The following is a 19,116-nucleotide window of genomic DNA, read 5'->3' on the forward strand; positions in this document are numbered from 1 at the left end:
AAAAGGGTAAACCACTATTACACTCTTTCACACTTGTCCGCAGGTGCAACGCAGTGCACTTGCAGCTTTTCTGCGGGTTGGCTGCACTGAGCCATAGCCTTTATTACATCCAGACAGTGCACCACACCCGCAAAATATAATAGAAGTCTATGGCAAAGCGTAGCTAACCCACAGTAAAGCAACTTGTGCAGTGCACTGCACCTATGATCTGGGTAAACTGCAGCTCATCAGTGTGAAAGCAACCTTATAGGGGGCTCGGAACAGTAATTGCTTGTTTATATTTGTGGCTTGGGGGGCAGTAAAACCCATAGTTGAAACGTTTTTACCACACCAATCCAGTCACTGGTATAGCATCAGGGGTCGCAATGGAGACCCTGCCCATGCTCCAGGGGACCTGTATGGCCTCCCTGTCACATTCTGTTTTCACACTTCGACAGTAGGGGTGCCATATACAGCAACCGATTCATTCCATTTTTCTCCTGCACCGCTGAAATACACATGTAAGTTGATTTACTGAAACTGGAGAGTTGCAATCTGCTTTAAGTCTTTGTCAAATATTAATTGAACAAGCTGAAGTAAGAAGCGGATTGGCCACCATATGCAGCTGCAGCAGATTATGCACTCTACAGTTTTTGTAAATCAACCCAATAGAGTCCTTTAAAAAAGTAAACAGTCTATTTTTATACTAGTGTCATCCACTCCTTCTTTTTTATGTGATTAACCAGTGGGTAAACATGCAACGGGGATTGGTCTCACCGAAAATAATCCCGATTAAAGTCTTCATTATGATATTTAGAATAAAAAATTCTAAACTATTTTATTTCAATGTGGCCTGTGATTGATTACCAAATCACTTGGCCCTTGCTCTTCAAAAGGTTGAGTACCCCTGTCCTAACCCTTGATGAATATAAAAACGGTGAATCGGCGCTAATCCCTTAAAATTATGTAAGCTAAAAACCAAGAATAAAATAAAACTATATAATAATAATCAACTTCAATCAGATAGTGTGGGAAACTGTTAAAGTGTGGGAAATGTGGGGCGTGGCCGAACCTTGGATGTGAGCGGACGTGTGCCTTGCTAGCTCCGCCGAGAATCCTGCTCTTTTCTCCTGTACTCGATCGGATCTTCGGGTTCCTCCTTGCCGCAGATTGTGTGGAAAACTGTTAAAGTGTGGGAAATGTTGCGTGATGATAGTGAAAAAACGTGAGGATGAAATTCGTGAAGATAAAGTGCTAGTGCCTATAAATACACAAATGATGAGTGACCACACAATATATAAATCCTCAAATATTAAAATGAAACAATGCAATCAAGTGCACAAATGAAATAAATCTTGTGAATAAATGAAGTGAAACTTTATGCTAAAAAATTGTCCCAGTGCAGCAAATAATAAAACATGGCTTTGACCTCTTGAGAAAGTCACGGTGATTTAGTGACACAATGCGTCGGGAGGAACCAAGTGACGTCACTTCCGGTTACTGCCGTAAACCGGAAGTTCCCACAATACACCGATGTGTGCGGCTGCCGATTGCCCTGTAAGTTTCTACATGTTTGTTATGAAATAAATGTGATATACTTCACCATGGGAGCCCCTATCTTATTTCTTTCAGCCAAACTGGGATCTAGAACAGTGATCTGTTCTCACAGTGAAGTCCATACCATTAAAGAGTGGCCAGTGAGGTGCAACCGCCCTATACCCAATGCCAAGGGAGAAAAGGAGGAATCCATTGCCTGGATTTGAGAACCATCAGCTTAATAACACCTTTATTGGTGTAATGTGAGGTGAGCGGCCATTGCACCTGATTTTTGGATATCTTGCTCACTCTGCATGACACCATTGTGAATCTCACAAAAGAAAAGTCACCAATTTTATATTTCAAGATACCACGTTCAAAGCCACGTTTTATTATTTGCTGCACTGGGACAATTTTTTAGCATAAAGTTTCACTTCATTTATTCACAAGATTATTTATTTAATTTGTGCACTTGATTGCATTGTTTCATATTTTTTAATATTTGATGATTTATGTATTGTGTGGTCACTCATCATTTGTGTATTTTAGGCACTAGCACTTTATCTTCACAAATTTCATCCTCACGTTTTTTCACTATCATCACGCAACATTTCCCACACTTTTTTTTTTTTTTTTTTTTTTCAAGAAAAATAACTTTTATTAAGGAAAAAGGGGCAAACATTGTACAAGCAGTAGTAATTGCAATATAAACAGAATAGAAAGTACAAAGACCATGTTTGAGTCGACAAATGGTGGTACAATGAATGCAAAAGAACCACAAAGCATAAAACATTACATCTTAATCCAAGACACTATAATTGGCACTCTAGTAAGAAGTTGAGTGGTAAACAATAGATCAGGAGTGAGGTAAAAGCAAGGTTACAAATGGGGAAGGTAGAACGGGAAGAGAGACAACGGAGGGAGAAGGAGGGATGGGGAGGATGGGGGATAGAGGAAAAAAAGGGGGCGCTTCACCAGTTCCATTCAACTGCAACCGTTCAGTCATATGTAGTTAAACTTCAAACAACCTTTGCATAACCAGTTGAGAGGGAGCAAAGTCATCCAGCCAAGGTTGCCAGATTGAATAAAAATTTTGCTGGTATGCTGGTAGGTCAACTTTTCTCGAATTAGGGTACTATTAACCTGGGTGATCCACTGTTTCACAGATGGGACCCTAGGAGAAATCCAGTGTCTGGCTATCAGTTTGTGGCAATATAGAGTAGTCTAAGGACCGCACATGAGCGTTGGGAGTCAGGGTCTCCTCCTCCAGAGCCCCCAAAAGACAAATCAACAGGTCATGAAGCAGTTGAAAGTTATACACTCTGGATATCGTGGCTATAATCGTGGACCAGTATCTAAAGAGTTTTGGACATATCTACATCATGTGCCTTGGTCTCTATCACAAAGGGGAAGGTCTACAGCCCCAACGGTGAAGTCGAACAGGCGTTTTATATGCTCTGTGAAAAAAGGTGGGAAACCTTGTGTGAGGCTGAGACCGAAACCAGGGGGATGGAGGAAAGGCTGAGCTCCCACCGCTCCCCATCAATGGGGCCAAGGTCCTCCTCCCAAGCTGCCCGGGCAGGAAGAGGGGCCGGGTCCTGGAGAGAGCCCAAAAGAGCAACATACACATCAGAGATCATACCCTTCTTATTGCTGGCCTGGAAGACCTCTGCCAGTAGTCTATTGGGAGTGAGCCTCAATGGCGCAAGCCGGGCCTGAGCAGTAATGGCATGTCTGAGCTGCAGAAACCTATAAAAGTATTGACTGGGCACATTAAATTCCTCTTGCAAGTCCTGAAAAGATTTCAACACTCCACCTCTAAATAGTTGAGTCATGAAACAAACTCCCGACCTCTTCCAGATTTCTGCCCCCTCCAGGAGAAGCTCCCTATAATTCCGATTGTCCCAGATGGGGGTCTCAGGCAAGAAGCCCCCAACCTGGAGCATCGTCTTGACACTCCCCTACACCAGTCGAAGCAGAGCTACCGTTGGCAGTCCCGCCGGGAGGTGCGTAAATCCAGCCTCCAGGTGGACCAGGACAGGAGCAGGGGAGTGCACCGGAGCCAACATAGCCCCAATAGGATCCAGCGGGTCCGGTTTCCCCCAGCCCCCCATGTGTTGAACCTGGGAGGCTAGGAAATACACCCGGGGGTTCGGCACCGCCAATCCGCCCCCATCCTTCCCCAACTGGAGGGTGGACAGCCTAATTCTAGCTACCTTCCTGCACCAAATCAACTCACAAAATTGGGATTCTATCCTGTGGAACCACCGCCTGGGGATCCACACTGGGGTAGTATGAAAAACATAGAGCAGTTGGGGTGCCCAGATCATTTTTATAAGATGAATGCGAGCAGCAACAGAGAGCGGCAGCTTACACCAGCTTGTGCATTTAAGGCGAAACGTCCGCAGCACCAAATTCAGGCACCAAATTCAAAGTCAAATAGTCAGAGGGGTCCGGAGTCACCATTATGCCCAAATATTTGAACCTGTCAACTATTCGCACTGAGGATGCGCATGGGGGAAGCAAGGCGGGAAGAGGGTCTAAAGGCATCAACACTGATTTGTCCTAATTAATGGAGAATCCCGAAAAAGCGAGCCAAAATAATCGATAAGGGACATTACCGAACGCAGGGAGCCCTGGGTATGTAACGCTCTAGCGTTTGTTTAGAGAGTTGGATTTGCAGCTGCAGAATCTCCACTCAGTAGTCATGTAGAGATGTGTTGAATCACCATGTCCAACTCTCCAGACTCATCATTGTGGCCAGCCTGCTTCAGCATACAATATACAAACACTCAATAAGATGTTCCTGGAATGATAGGTTGTATATGATAGTATAGAGGTGATGTGCTGAAAGGACAGGCTTGAGTTGTGATAGCAATGATGAGTACTCAATAGTAATGTTTAGGAGAGTAGTAGATGATGGTAGATAGGTTCGCCATCATGTGCAATAACAGGTGGTAGGGGACAGCAGATGGAGTGTACAAGAGAGGCTAACTTAGTGCAAGGATATAGATGGTAGTAGACTCAAGAGCTAGCAATCTATGTAACAGTGCAGATGATAGAAATAGTAATGCATAGATAGTAACAGTCCTTAGTATGCAGAAGTAGATAGTGTAAGTTTGATAGGAAGGAATCCCCTGTGGGGTACTTATCACTAGTTAGATTAGTAAGCTGAAGGGTCCGGTAATGAGTGAATGATCGGGTAGCAAGATACGGGATCAATAGCGAGGTTCCGGTCTGTCCAGGTATGGCAATAGCTGGAGGCTCCGGCAGCGTAAAACAAGGCTGTATACCATGCGGTTTGAACGAACAATTTGTGAGAGAGAAGCCGGCGATTAGTGATGACGTCGTGCGGCTTAACGGTATATGTGTTCCACCTAGCTGAAAAGGTGGGACGCAATATGAAGAATTAAATGACCTATAAGGGTACCGAAGGTACCAGAATCTTACAGTACCCCCCCCCCCTTAAGGCCGGCTCCGGAAGGCCTATAGCACTGGTCTCTCCAGGTATTTGGAGTGAAACCTTCGTATAAGCCTGGGTGCGTGAACGTCAGAAGTATCCAACCAGGTGTCGTCTTGGGGTCCATAGTTCTTCCATCTTATGAGATATTGGAGTTTTCCTCTGTGGATACGAGAATCCAAAATCTCCCTAATCTCAAATTCCTCTTGTACTTCCTTCAACTTGTACTGGAGGTGGAGGCGAGATGGTAGGCCTTATTCCTTGGTTGGGAACATGTGGTTTCAGTAACGACACGTGAAAGATGGGATGTATTCTAAGATCTGCCGGTAAAGTGAGTTGCACTGCAGCTCTTCCAATGAGCTTTTTAATTGGAAAAGGTCCGAGAAATAGAGGTCCAAGCTTTTTACTGGGTATCTTTAACCTCAAATTTTTTGTAGATAGCCAAACGAGATCCCCAATAGCGTATTGAGGAGAAGGTTTTCTACGAAGGTCGTAATACCTTTTTTGTTGGCTATGAGCATGTGAGATGGTGGTGTTAAGTAAACCCAGAGAGTCTTTTATTTGGGTAAGATAATCTGAGGCTACTGGGTTACTTGATGGAAGGATGCGTGGTGGAAGAAGTGTTGGATGAAACCCATAGTTTAAGTAGAACGGACTCTGCTTAGTAGTACTGTGGGTTGCATTGTTATAAGCAAATTCTGCCAGAGGGAGGAGGTCCACCCAATCATCCTGTAGGTATGAGGTGTAGCAACGTAGGTATTGTTCAATGCACTGGTTGACTCTTTCAGTTTGTCCGTTGGTCTGAGGATGGTAAGGAGAAGTGAGTTTTCACTCAATACGTAGTATATGACATAGAGCTTGCCAGAACTTAAAGATGAACTGTGAACCTCGGTCAGATAGAAGAGTCTTTGGAATTCCATGTAGCTTGAACACATGTTTCACTAGTAATTCCGCTGTTTGTTTAGATGAAGGTAGTCTGCGAATAGAAATGAAATGTGCCATCTTTGTCAGATGGTCCACTGACACTAGAATGGTATTAAATCCCCTGGAAGGTGGTAATTCTACTATAAAGTCCAAGGATACAACTTCCCATGGAACCTGGGGTATTAGTAGACTGCAAAGTAGACCAGATGGTTTTGTAGTGTCAATTTTGGACCTTGCACAGATGTCACATGAGGAAACAAACTTTTGTACAGACGTTTTCATATCAGGCCACCAAAACTGCCTGGTGAGCAAATTAAATGTCTTAGTCATACCCATATGTCCTGCCATAGGTACGTCATGTGATAATTCCAAGATCTTGGTACGCATACTAGGAGGTATGTAGAGTTTGTCGTTAAAGTAGAGGAAGCCTTCTGCATCAGCAGTTAGTTGTGGTGGAGGTGAATCCAGTCCTATACTGTGCAGAATCTCTTCCTTCAGGGAGCGAACAACACCAACAATACGATCATAGGGTATTATAGGAAATGAAGGGATTTCGGCGCAGTTATCTTCGGTTAATCCTGATAGCGCATCCGCTTTTTTGTTTTTGTCTGCAGGCGTGTAGGTCACTAGGAAGTTGAATCTTAGCAAGAATAGTGACCAACGTACCTGCCGGTGGGAAAGGGTCTTGTTAGTCTGAAGGTATTGGAGATTTTTATGATCTGTATATATGAGTATTGGCAATCGAGTACCTTCAAGTAGATGTCGCCAATTCTCTAGTGCCAGTTTTATGGCAAGCAACTCTTTTTCACCCACTGGGTAATTCACCTCTGGGTTGCTTAATGATTTAGAGAAGAAAGCAACTGGTTGAAGTGGTGAAGTATTTGTTGGTCGTTGGGAGAGAACTGCTCCTACTGCCATATTTGATGCATCCACCTCCAGTATATATTGGAGGGATGGGTCTGGATGGCGTAGTATGGGAGCGGAAGTGAAGCTTGATTTTAACAAGCGGAAAGCTCCATTGGCTTCTTCAGACCATTTTAAATGGTTTCTTTACACTCTTAAGTTGTGTGAGAGGTCTCACAATAGCAGAGAAGTTCTTGATGAACTTCCTATAGAAGTTTGAGAATCCAAGGAATCGTTGTAATGCTTTACGAGTTGTTGGTACAGGCCAATCCAGAATACACGATATCTTGCTCATATCCATTTTGATTCCGTTCTTAGATATGATGTATCCTAGGAATAGTACTTCTTCTTTATGAAATAGGCATTTTTTTAATTTTACGTATAAATTGTGTGCGAGTAATCTGGACAACACAAGTCTTACATGTTTTATATGTTCAGACAAAGATTGAGAATAAATGAGTATATCATCCAGATATACCACAACACAAACATCAAGTAAGTCTCTGAAGATGTCATTTATGAATCGCTGAAAAGCTGCGGGAGCATTACACAACCCGAAAGGCATCACAAGATATTCGAATAATGCGTATCTGGTTCTGAATGCTGTTTTCCACTCATCCCCGTCACGGATTCGGATTAGGTTGTATGCCCCTTTTAGGTCCAATTTAGAGAAGTAGGTAGCTCCGCGCACTTGTTCAATGAGTTCAGGAATGAGAGGTAAAGGATAGCGATCCTTTATCGTAATGGTATTTAATTGCCTATAGTCAATAATAGGCCTTAGACTTGAATCCTTATTGCGGACAAAGAAAAGTCCTGCAGCTGTGGAAGAAGTAGAGGTTCTGATGAACCCTTTCGCTAAATTCTCATCCAAGTATTCCTTGAGATGAGAAAGTTCATCCTGAGAAAGAGGATAAACATGACCGAAAGGTAATTTGCTATTAGGGAGTAGATCAATAGAACAATCATAGTCCCTATGGGGAGGCAACACTTGAGCGTTTTTCTCAAGGAAGACTTCTGACAGATCCTGGTAGCATGGTGGTGGTGTAATTTCATCTGACACCATAGACAGGATTTTTTTATATGATTGGAGGTTACACGTGATCTCGCAATAGTGAGAAGGGAAGGTTAGAGTCCGTGTCTTCCAATCAATGGTTGGTTGATGTATGTGTAACCAGGGAAGTCCCAAAATAATGGGAAAATGTGGTGAAGGTAATACATCAAAGTGGTTGTCTCCGCATGAGACTCGTTAGCAGTAACAAGGAGTGCTTGTGTCTGATTGGTGATTGGACCAGAAGATAACGGGATACCGTTAATGAAACTAACAGAGACAGGTTTAGGTTTTGAAATAATAGATATTTTATTTAAGGTAACAAAACGAGTATCGATGTAGTTCCCACAAGATCCTGTGTCGATCATAGCCTTGGTGGTGATCCTAATTTGGTCCCACTGTAGTGTCAAATGAATAAAGAGATAGGGATTAGAAAAGGAAGTCGTTAAACCCCCCAGCAAGACATGTGAACACTCACCGTCTTTTTTGCGGACAAGGGGACAGACGCTTATCAAATGATCCGAGGAGGCGCAGTACATGCAGAGGTTTTCGGATCTTCTCCTGGCTCGTTCAGTAGTCGATAAAGGTGGGCGTATCGTTCCTACCTCCATAGGAGTAGGGTCAACGGGCGAAACCCGAGAAGGACTGGACAATGGCATTCCCATCTTCTCAGCCTTTCTTTCTCGCAGTCGCCTGTCAATATTGATGCTGAGCTGTATTAAGGCATCCAAAGTGCCAGGTAAATCCGCTCGGGCGAGCTCGTCTTTAACGGCTTCTGATAACCCGAGTCTGAACTGAGTTTGCAGAGATGCATCATTCCACCCAGAATCAAGGGTCCATCTTTTGAACTCTGCTATGAAGTCTTCAACAGGTCTCCTTCCTTGTTTTAAAGCCCTCAATTGGCTATCAGCAGTACTCTGCCTATTGGGGTCTTCATATAAGCTAGCGAGTTCCGCTATGAACAAAGGATAGGAGTTGAGAAGAGGGTCCTCTTTCTCAAAGAGAGAGTCTGCCCAAGCCCGTGGATCACCCGATAAATATGAAATGGTAGTACAGACTTTAATTTGGTCTGTAGTATAAGTACGAGGTTTTAAATTAAAAAGCAATTGACATGCGTTTTTAAATTCACTAAATTTTTTTCGATCACCTGTAAACACTAGAGGAGGGTTTATTTTAGGCTCACGAGGTTGAGCAGCAGTGAGTTGTGAAACACGGGTTATCTGCTGTCTTAAAGTCTGATTTTCATTTTTTACTTCAGCAAGAGCAAGGATTATTGCATCTACCTTTTGTGTTAATTGTATCACTAGAGTGGCTAATTCTGCTGAATCCATTTTTTAAAGGTTCGTTCAATCTGTAACGCTCTAGCGTTTGTTTAGAGAGTTGGATTTGCAGCTGCAGAATCTCCACTCAGTAGTCATGTAGAGATGTGTTGAATCACCATGTCCAACTCTCCAGACTCATCATTGTGGCCAGCCTGCTTCAGCATACAATAAACAAACACTCAATAAGATGTTCCTGGAGTGATAGGTTGTATATGATAGTATAGAGGTGATGTGCTGAAAGGACAGGCGTGAGTTGTGATAGCAATGATGAGTACTCAATAGTAATGTTCAGGAGAGTAGTAGATGATGGTAGATAGGTTAGCAATCATGTGCAATAACAGGTGGTAGGGGACAGCAGATGGAGTGTACAAGAGAGGCTAACTTAGTGCAAGGATATAGATGGTAGTAGTCTCAAGAGCTAGCAATCTATGTAACAGTGCAGATGATAGAAATAGTAATGCATAGATAGTAACAGTCCTTAGTATGCAGAAGTAGATAGTGTAAGTTTGATAGGAAGGAATCCCCTGTGGGGTACTTATCACTAGTTAGATTAGTAAGCTGAAGGGTCCGGTAATGAGTGAATGATCGGGTAGCAAGATACGGGATCAATAGCGAGGTTCCGGTCTGTCCAGGTATGGCAATAGCTGGAGGCTCCGGCAGCGTAAGACAAGGCTGTATACCATGCGGTTTGAACGAACAATTTGTGAGAGAGAAGCCGGCGATTGAAATAGCCGCTCAGAGCGGCGCTTAGTGATGACGTCATGCGGCTTAAAGGTATATGCGTTCCACCTAGCTGAAAAGGTGGGACGCAATATGAAGAAGGAAATGACCTATAAGGGTACCGAAGGTACGAGAATCTTACAGGGTATCGCCTAGGTAAAGAAGGGTGTCATCTGCATATAAGGAGATAACCTCTGCACGCGACACCTGCTGGAACCCCACAATCCCGGGGGAGGCCTGTACCTGCGCCCCAAGAGGCTCCAGTGCCATGGCGAATAGTAGCGGAGACAGCGGGCACCTTTGTCAAGTACCCCTGTAGGGGCTAAAAGGCTCAGACAATTCCCCGTTAAACCGTTGTCCAGCCGTGAGACCCGAGTATAATAGCTGTACCCAACGAAGGAAAGATTCCCCGACACCAAAGCGACGCAGCACCGCCCATAAATACGGCCACTCAACGCTATCAAATGCCTTGGCGGCATCCAACGAAAAAATCTCTCTATTTCCAGGGTTATCTATTGGCATCTGAAGATTTAGAAAAAGACTGAGATTCAAAGCTGTCGATCGCGCTGGAATAAATCCCGACTGGTTCCGATGTATAACCTTATGTATAAACAATGAGAGCCGGGTTGCCAAGACCTTAGCCAAGATCTTGACGTCCGACGTGAGCAGCGAGATAGTCGTTAGGAGTCAGGTAGAGTCGGATCTTTGTCCGGCTTCAGGATGAGCACCACGATAGCCTCCGTCATAGATGTCAGCAACCTACCCTCCCGGAGGGCCGAGTTATACACCCGGAGCAATCTGGGCACCAGCTGCTCCGCATATCTACTGTACACCTCTGAAGGGATCCCATCGGCTCCCGGCGATCTACCATTGGGAGCAGTCCCCAGAGCAGTGTATATCTCATCCTCCGTCAGTGGGGCACACAATGAGGCCGCGTCCACTTCCGAGAAAGTCGGGACGGCACAACCATCCAGAAAGGTCTCTATCTCCTGGGAGCCCCCCGTCACTTTAGAAGAGTAGAGATCTCTGTAGAACTCGCTCAGCACCCTCCCAATATCAACGTTAGTATGCCATTGCCTACCCTGCGGATCAGTAAGTACAGGGATGAAAGTGGTAGGCTGCTGGGCCCTCACAATCATCGCCAACATGTGGCCAGTAGTTTCACCCTCTTCAAAGTACCTCTGCTGCAGGAAGAACCGCTTGTTCTCCGCTCTCTGGAGTGATACCGTGCCCGCAAGGGACTGGGCCGCCAACCATGACCTCTGAGCAGCCTCGGAAGGATCAGCAACATATGCAGCCTCCAATCTCGTAACCTCAACCTGAACCGCATCTTCCCAGGCCTTCGTCTTAGTTTTTATCCCATTGATGATATCGATAAAATGCCCCCTCATAAATGCTTTAGCAGCATCCCACACAATCCTGATATCAGCAGAATTGAGGTTTTGGTTAAAGAAGGAGGTCAGCAGGGCCGTAAGGGGGTCAGGACTGGGGAAGAGCGTCAACCAAAAGGCATTCAGTTTCCATAGTGGTCTACCCCGACCTTCAGGAAGTGTTAGTCGGACCCACAATGGTGAGTGGTCAGAGACCAACCTCGGCCCATAGCCCGCCGAGGACACCAAAGGCAGGAGACAACCGTTCCCCAGACCCATGTCAATCCGAGAGAGGCAAGCATGGGCAGCTGTGAAACATGAAAACTGTCTCACTCCCGGATTGGCCATCCTCCAGACATCCGTCAGTCCGAGCTCCCCCACCAGTCGGGCAAACGGTGTAGGGCCCCCAGCCGGCGAGGGACCCACGGAGCGTGGAGCAAATATGTCAAGAGCAGCATCAAAGACAGTATTAAAATCACCCATGAGTAATAACGGTACATCTGGAAATTTAAGCACCTGGTCCAGCACCAGCCGGAGCACTCTAGCCGAGTAGGGCGGCGGGACATAGACCGCAGCAAACACACAAGTCAGACTCGCCACCCGACTCAGCAGAATAACAAAGCGGCCCTCAGGGTCCAGTATCGACTGTAAACATGTGAATTGCACACCCTTTCTAACCAGTATACAAATACCTCTAGAGTAGTTAGAGAAAACAGAATGGTATTGAGAACCAAACATACTGGGTGCCAAATTGTACCTGTCCGCAGGAGCCACATGGGTCTCCTGCAGACACACAATGTCGGCCTGTAACCTTTTAACGTTCTTGATAACAGCAGTTCGTTAAACGGGGTTGTTAAGGCCCCTGACATTCCAAGAAAGTACACAGATCGTATCAGCCATAGGGAAGGGGAAGAAGTAATCCAACAGGAGAGAGAACAGTGGGAGGCACCCGCCACAGCCTAAGCGCCCATCCGTCAGCATTCTCAGCACACAGCAACAGGGGAACGTCCAGAGTCCATAGCAACGATGCATTGTAGGCACACAGCAAAAGAAAGAGCATACTCAACAGCCTCCAGGTCTTGCACGGGAGGAAGGAAAGGGGGCTGAAGTTGCAGGGCAGAGGGACAGGTGTCCTCGTCCGGAGGGACTGGTGAAGACAGAAGCAAGGAGCAAAGCAAAGGGATTCGGGGGGGGGGGGGGAAACATCGTCCAGGGGGGAAAGCAAGAAGGGGGCACAGGGGAGCATCCAACATGGGCAAATAGGGGGAATCCAGTGAGGGATCACAGCTGACAATGCAATCTCCTCTAGAACCTTGAACATTTCCAAAAAGGAAGAAGGCAGATCAGTCGTGGTAGGGGTTCATCCGCCTGTCCAGGAACATGGAAAAAACTTGATCAGGTCAGCCAGCAGCATCCCCCCGCAATTACGGGGACGGGGGGGTAACGTTTAGTGCAGTCCACAAAGTATCTGTGATCACGGTGCCTCTCGCCTAGGGGAGGGGGTAGCCCTCAACGCCCTGCCATTTGCATCCAGCCACTGGGCAGCAGCCGCTGGCTTGTCAAAGAACAAAACTTTGCCACCCCCCACAACAGCTTGGAAGGGTACAACATTGCGTATTGCAGATTAACATATCTGAGCCTCCTCTTGACGTCAACAAATCAAGGCCCTTTGCTTCTGCACCTCCGCAGAATAATCCGGGAACAGAGAGATTTTAGCATTTTCCATTGCCAGTTTCATGATTCTGGCCTTAGACAGGATAGTGTCTCTAAGGAGCTTGAATATGAAGGTGTGAGGTGGGGCGCCAGGAGGAAGCAGGCGCATGGGGACCCTGTGAGCCCGCTCTACTGAGAACATGGGGGTAAAGGCATCCTGCCCAAAGGTGGAAATGAGCCAGTTTTCAATGAAGGCGACCGGATTCTTCCCTTCAGCACGTTCCGGGATACCAATTGCCCGCACATTACTCCTTCTCATCCTGTTCTCCAGGTCGTCCAACCTGCCAGCTTGCTGTGCTGACAATGAAGCAGTATGTTTGACTTCTCTTTGCAGGGGAACCATATCATCCTCCAGGGAGCTGACCCGACCCTCCACAGCAGAGGTCCTTTCTCTCAACTTTTGCATATCCTGGCGTACAAATGAAAGTTCTGTTTTCACCCCCTTCAGCTCAGCAGTCAGGGCAGTGATAGAAGAACTGCAAGTATTCACCGCCGCCAGGACATCCCGGAGTGTGGGCTCAGGATCAGGGGAGGATGAGGACTGCATGCGGGTCGGGTCAGAGCAGGCCTGATACCAGTCCTGAAGCTGATCCGAAATGTCTCCCAAGGGCACAGTGTCGTCTGCGTCCATTGGCGAACCAGGTGAGACACTCGGGAGGGTGCCAGGAGTGGAGGAATGATCCCTGGAAGCAGGTCTATTGAAGAGCTTCTGGGCAGCCTCAAGGTAAGTGTCCTTGTGCGGCGCCTTCTGCCCGGCAGCGCCATCTTTGGCCTGGCTGGCCGCGGGACCTTTCCCCTCCTTCTGAAGCTTCTGGATGGCAGGGAGACAGCGGAGCAACTCACCGGAGGCACGCTGATGATCGGAGAGGACACCGGCACCGCGTGGCAAGGAGGAACCCGAAGATCCGATCGAGTACAGGAGAAAAGAGCAGGATTCTCGGCGGAGCTAGCAAGGCACACGTCCGCTCACATCCAAGGTTCGGCCACGCCCCACATTTCCCACACTTTAACAGTTTCCCACACTATCTGATTGAAGTTGATTATTATTATATAGTTTTATTTATTTTATTCTTGGTTTTTAGCTTACATAATTTTAAGGGATTAGCACCGATTCACCTTTTTTATATTCATCATTACTAGTATTTTGTGAAAATACAAAATTGGCTGCTTATTTCCTTTTATCCTTTTATTACTTCATTTGAATCCACCATCTTTTTATCCTCTCATCTTATACCTAAGTAGCAGCGCATAGGTATTTTCTTCTTTATTTCTGTCCTAACCCTTGTTTCACTACCTGGTGGGTTGCTGACCTAAAACAAGCATGCAGCCCTGCATCCTCTTTGATCAGTAACTTTAAGTAGTGAAGCCAGGATCAAGATTATGACGGTTATGACTAAGCGAACATAGTTTCGTGAAACGCGTCAACTGTTTTTTACCCTCCTGTCCCTGGTTTGTCGTTTTGGATTTTTTGGATTTTCAATAAAAGGTTTTTATCATCTGTTATCACTCTAAAGTTGGGTTACGGTTGCCTTCTTCTAATTGTACAGGATCAAGATTCCTGTGTCTTTTAAAACAAGAAAGACCCATATATACAATATTAGGTTGTCCAACACCTTTAGCTACTATTCTCCTACATCTGATGAGCCACTTTTATGCCTTTTTGGTCATCTGTATTAATGTAGAGACTTTGAACATCTAAAGTGAATTTATAAACTGGCTTATACATCTATGATATAGTACCGCTAATGTTCCTTATAAAAATGTATTCAATATTTGAATATAGCAGCCAAAAATAGGCTTGGGAAACTCATCCATATATACAAACCCGATTCCAAAAAAGTTGAGAAACTGTAAAAATTGTGAATAAAAACAGAATGCAATGATGTGGAAGTTTCAAATTGCAATATTTTATTCAGAATACAACATAGATGACATATCTAATGTTTAAACTGAGAAAATGTATAATTTTAAGGGAAAAGTAAGTTGATTTTAAATTTCATGGCATCAACACATCTCAAAAATGTTGGGACAAGGCCATGTTTACCACTGTCTGGCATCCCCTCTTCTTTTTATAACAACTATAGATTGAGCTCGGGCTGTGGTGTCTGCCTACATCCCTAATATAATAGTAATGTAAAAAAGGGGGTTCCCCTGGGTTCGGGACTTTTTAGGCAGAAAACGATTTAAAAATAATTTTTTTTAAGAGTATATGCACGAATTTAGAAAGTAAATATAATTTATTCAACAGGTAAAAAGTTACTTTGTGTTGACACACAGTGTAGGATAAAAACAAGAACAATACATGTTCCATGCGGTCTGAATGCACCAAAAGGGAAACTGGGAAAACGAAAATGGTGGGCGATCTCCCAAAGTGAGACCTTGACGCATTTCGGTTAATGACCCTTTATCCAAAAGGTCGATTTGGGGTACACTTCACGTACCCAGTTTCCAGGGGTTCAGGACCAGGTATCTAAAAAATGATTGTGGTTAGGAGGCCGCAATATTGAATGGGAGCGCGCCCGATGGTAAGAGGCAGAAACAAGGAAAGCCCCTACGTAATGGGAGAAGAAGGGGAGCAGCAAAAAATATAACCAGCTGGAAGTAATCAGTTCTTAGTACTGTGCTTGAGAAACCCTCCGGAAACCTATCCCACGAGGATCTCATAAGGCCAGTGGCCAGAGACACAAGGTTATCTGTAATTCACGTATCGTCCTTACATGTAGTGTTGTAGAAAGAAATGAATGGAAGAAAGGTTCTGCTACTGTAGATTAGACGGACCAAAGTTGAAGATCGAAGGATCTCTATGAGTAAGTGAAGCTGGTGGCTGCCGCGATTCTTGTGTACTACCCTCGCCGCGCCGGAGCACTGTGCAAGCGATAATATTAAAATGGAAGGAGTATCAGACCACTGCAAATCTACGAAGACCTGGCCGTTCCTCTAAACTTTCAGCTCATACAAGGAGAAGACTGATCAGAGATGCAGCCAAGAGGCCCATGATCACTCTGGATGAACTGCAGAGATCTACAGCTGAGGTGGAAGACTCTGTCCATAGGACAACAGTCAGTGGTATACTGCACAAATCTGGCCTTTATGGAAGAGTGGCAAGAAGAAAGCCATTTCTTAAAGATATCCATAAAAAGTGTCGTTTAGGTTGGATGGAGAGCATTTGTGAAAAGCAGTTTTCAGTTCTTTCCACAGATTCTCGATTTGGATTCAGGTCTGGACTTTGACTTGGCCATTCTAACACTTGGATATGTTTATTTGTGAACCATTCCATTGTAGATTTTGCTTTATGTTTTGGATCATTGTCTTGTTGGAAGACAAATCTCCGTCCCAGTCTCAGGTCTTTTGCAGACTCCATCAGGTTTTCTTCCAGAATGGTCCTGTATTTGGCTCCATCCATCTTCCCATCAATTTTAACCATCTTCCCTGTCCCTGCTGAAGAAAAGCAGGCCCAAACCATGATGCTGCCACCACCATGTTTGACAGTGGGGATGGTGTGTTCAGGGTGATGAGCTGTGCTGCTTTTACGCCAAACATAACGTTTTGCATTGTTGCCAAAAAGTTTGATTTTGGTTTCATCTGACCAGAGCACCTTCTTCCACATGTTTGGTGTGTCTCCCAGGTGGCTTCTGGCAAACTTTAAACGACACTTTTTATGGATATCTTTAACCACTTACCGCAAAGTGACGTAGGACTACGTCGGCAAATTTTGCGGTGTTATACCGGGATGATTCCTCTAGCTAGAGGCACCATCCCGGTACGATGGTTTACAGCCGACGGTCGGCTTTTTATATACATGGAAGTGTAGTGGAGGGGTCTAGGGTCTTTTAGACCCTCGATCCCTCCATAAAGAGTACCTGTCACTGCATATTGGTGTCACAAGGGATGTTTACATTGCTTGTGACAGCAATAAAAGTGATCAGATTTTATTTTTTTTAAAAAAACCTGTAATAAAGTTAAAAAAAAAATAAAATAGGAAAAAAAAAAATTTTTAGCCGCCCCCGTCACCATTAGCTCGAGCACAAAACGTATATGGAAGTCGAGCCGTGAATTAAATCGCTGTTCAAACCACACATGTGAGGTATAGCCGCGATCGCCAGAGCGTGAGCAATAATTAAAAAAAACTGGTAACCGTTAAAAAAATTTAAATCGTCGCCTATTGAGATCTCTATTGACCGTAGTTTGTCGCCATCCCACGGGTGTGCGCAATTTTAAACCGTAACATGTTGGGTATTTATTTACTCGGCGTGACATCATCTTTCACAAATGGGCTAACTTTACTGTTTAGTATTTTTAAAATGCAGTGAAATGTGATTTTTCAAAATTTTTCCAAAAAAATGGCGTTTTAAAGACCGCTGCGCAAATACCGCGTGACAAAAAATATTGCAATGACCGACATTTTATCCTCCAAAGTCTTTGCTAAAAAAATATATATAATGTTTGGGGGTTCTAAGTAGTTTTCTAGGAAAAAATACTGGTTTTAACTTGTAAACAAAAAGTGTCCAAAATAGGGCTGGGGCTTAAGTGGTTAAGAAATGGCTTTCTTCTTGCCACTCTTCCATGAAGGCCAGATTTGTGCAGTATACGACTGATTGTTGTCCTATGGACAGAGTCTCCCACCTCAGCTGTAGAACTCTGCAGTTCATCCAGAGTGATCATGGGCCTGCATCTCTGATCAGTCTTCTCCTTGTATGAGCTGAAAGTTTAGAGGGACGGCCAGGCTCTTCGTAGATTTTCAGTGGTCTGATACTCCTTCCATTTCAATTTTATCGCTTGCACAGTGCTCCTTGGGATGTTTAAAGCTTGGGAAATCTTTTTGTATCCAAATCCGGCTTTAAACTTCTCCACAACAGTATCTCGGACCTGCCTGGTGTGTTCCTTGTTCTTCATGATGCTCTCTGCGCTTTAAACAGACCTCTGAGACTATCACAGTGCAGGTGCATTTATGCGGAGACTTGATTACACACAGGTGGATTCTATTTATCATCATTAGTCATTTAGGTCAATATTGGATCATTCAGAGATCCTCACTGAACTTCTGGAGAGAGTTTGCTGCACTGAAAGTAAAGGGGCTGAATAATGTTGCACGCCCAATTTTTCAGTTTTATATTTGTTAAAAAAGTTTGAAATATCCAATACATTTTGTTCCACTTAATAATTGTGTCCCACTTGTTGATTCTTCACAAAAAAAATCAATTTTTTTATCTTTGTATGAAGCCTGAAATGTGGCAAAAGGTTGCAAAGTTCAAGGGGCCGAATACTTTCGCAAGGCATTGTATATACTCTCTCCCATGATCCTCCACAGGTCCCCAAAGCTCCCTGGGAATGTAGTCTGGCCATTCGTCCTTCTCATAGTTTATGCTCTTGTTTGAACTAGATCTCCCACAATCTAGTTCGTCCACTCCTAAGGAGAAACCGATCCTACTTATAAACTCTTAAAGAAGCACTCTGACATTGTCCGAACAGCAATCCAAATAAATATATATATATATATATATATATATATATATAAATGTGTATGTGTGTGTGTATATATATATATATATATATATATACAGTGGGTACGGAAAGTATTCAGACCCCCTTAAATTTTTCACTCTTTGTTATATTGCAGCCATTTGCTAAAATCATTTAAGTTCATTCTTCTTCCTCATGAATGTACACATAGCACCCCATACTGACAGAAAAACACAGAATTGTTGACATTGTTGCAGATTTATTAAAAAAGAAAAACTGAAATATCACATGGTCCTAAGTATTCAGACCCTTTGCTGTGACACTCATATATTTAACTCAGGTGCTTTCCATTTCTTCTGATCATCCTTGAGATGGTTCTACACCTTCATTTCAGTCCAGCTGTGTTTGATTATACTGATTGGACTTGATTAGGAAAGCCACACACCTGTCTATATAAGACCTTCCAGATCACAATGCATGTCAGAGCAAATGAGAATCATGAGGTCAAAGGAACTGCCTGAAGAGCTCAGAGACAGAATTGTGGCAAGGCACAGATCTGGCCAAGGTTACAAAAAGATTTCTGCTGCACTTAAGGTTCCTAAGAGCACAGTGGCCTCCATAATCCTCAAATGGAAGACGTTTGGGACGACCAGAACCCTTCCTAGAGCTGGCCGTGTGGCC

The 19,116-nt window shown here is 44.4% G+C and overlaps 1 protein-coding gene across 1 annotated transcript in view; it reads left to right on the top strand.

Moving 5' to 3' along the window:
• THUMPD2 (THUMP domain 2 tRNA and snRNA guanosine methyltransferase) overlaps positions 1-19,116 on the top strand; it is a gene marked incomplete at its 3' end in the record, with an annotated part of 821,919 nt that overhangs the window by 697,802 nt on the left and 105,001 nt on the right. The window lies entirely within an intron of this gene.

The sequence above is a fragment of the Pelophylax lessonae genome, assembly GCF_965119305.1.
Source record: "Pelophylax lessonae genome assembly, chromosome: 3".
Lineage (NCBI taxonomy): Eukaryota > Metazoa > Chordata > Amphibia > Anura > Ranidae > Pelophylax > Pelophylax lessonae.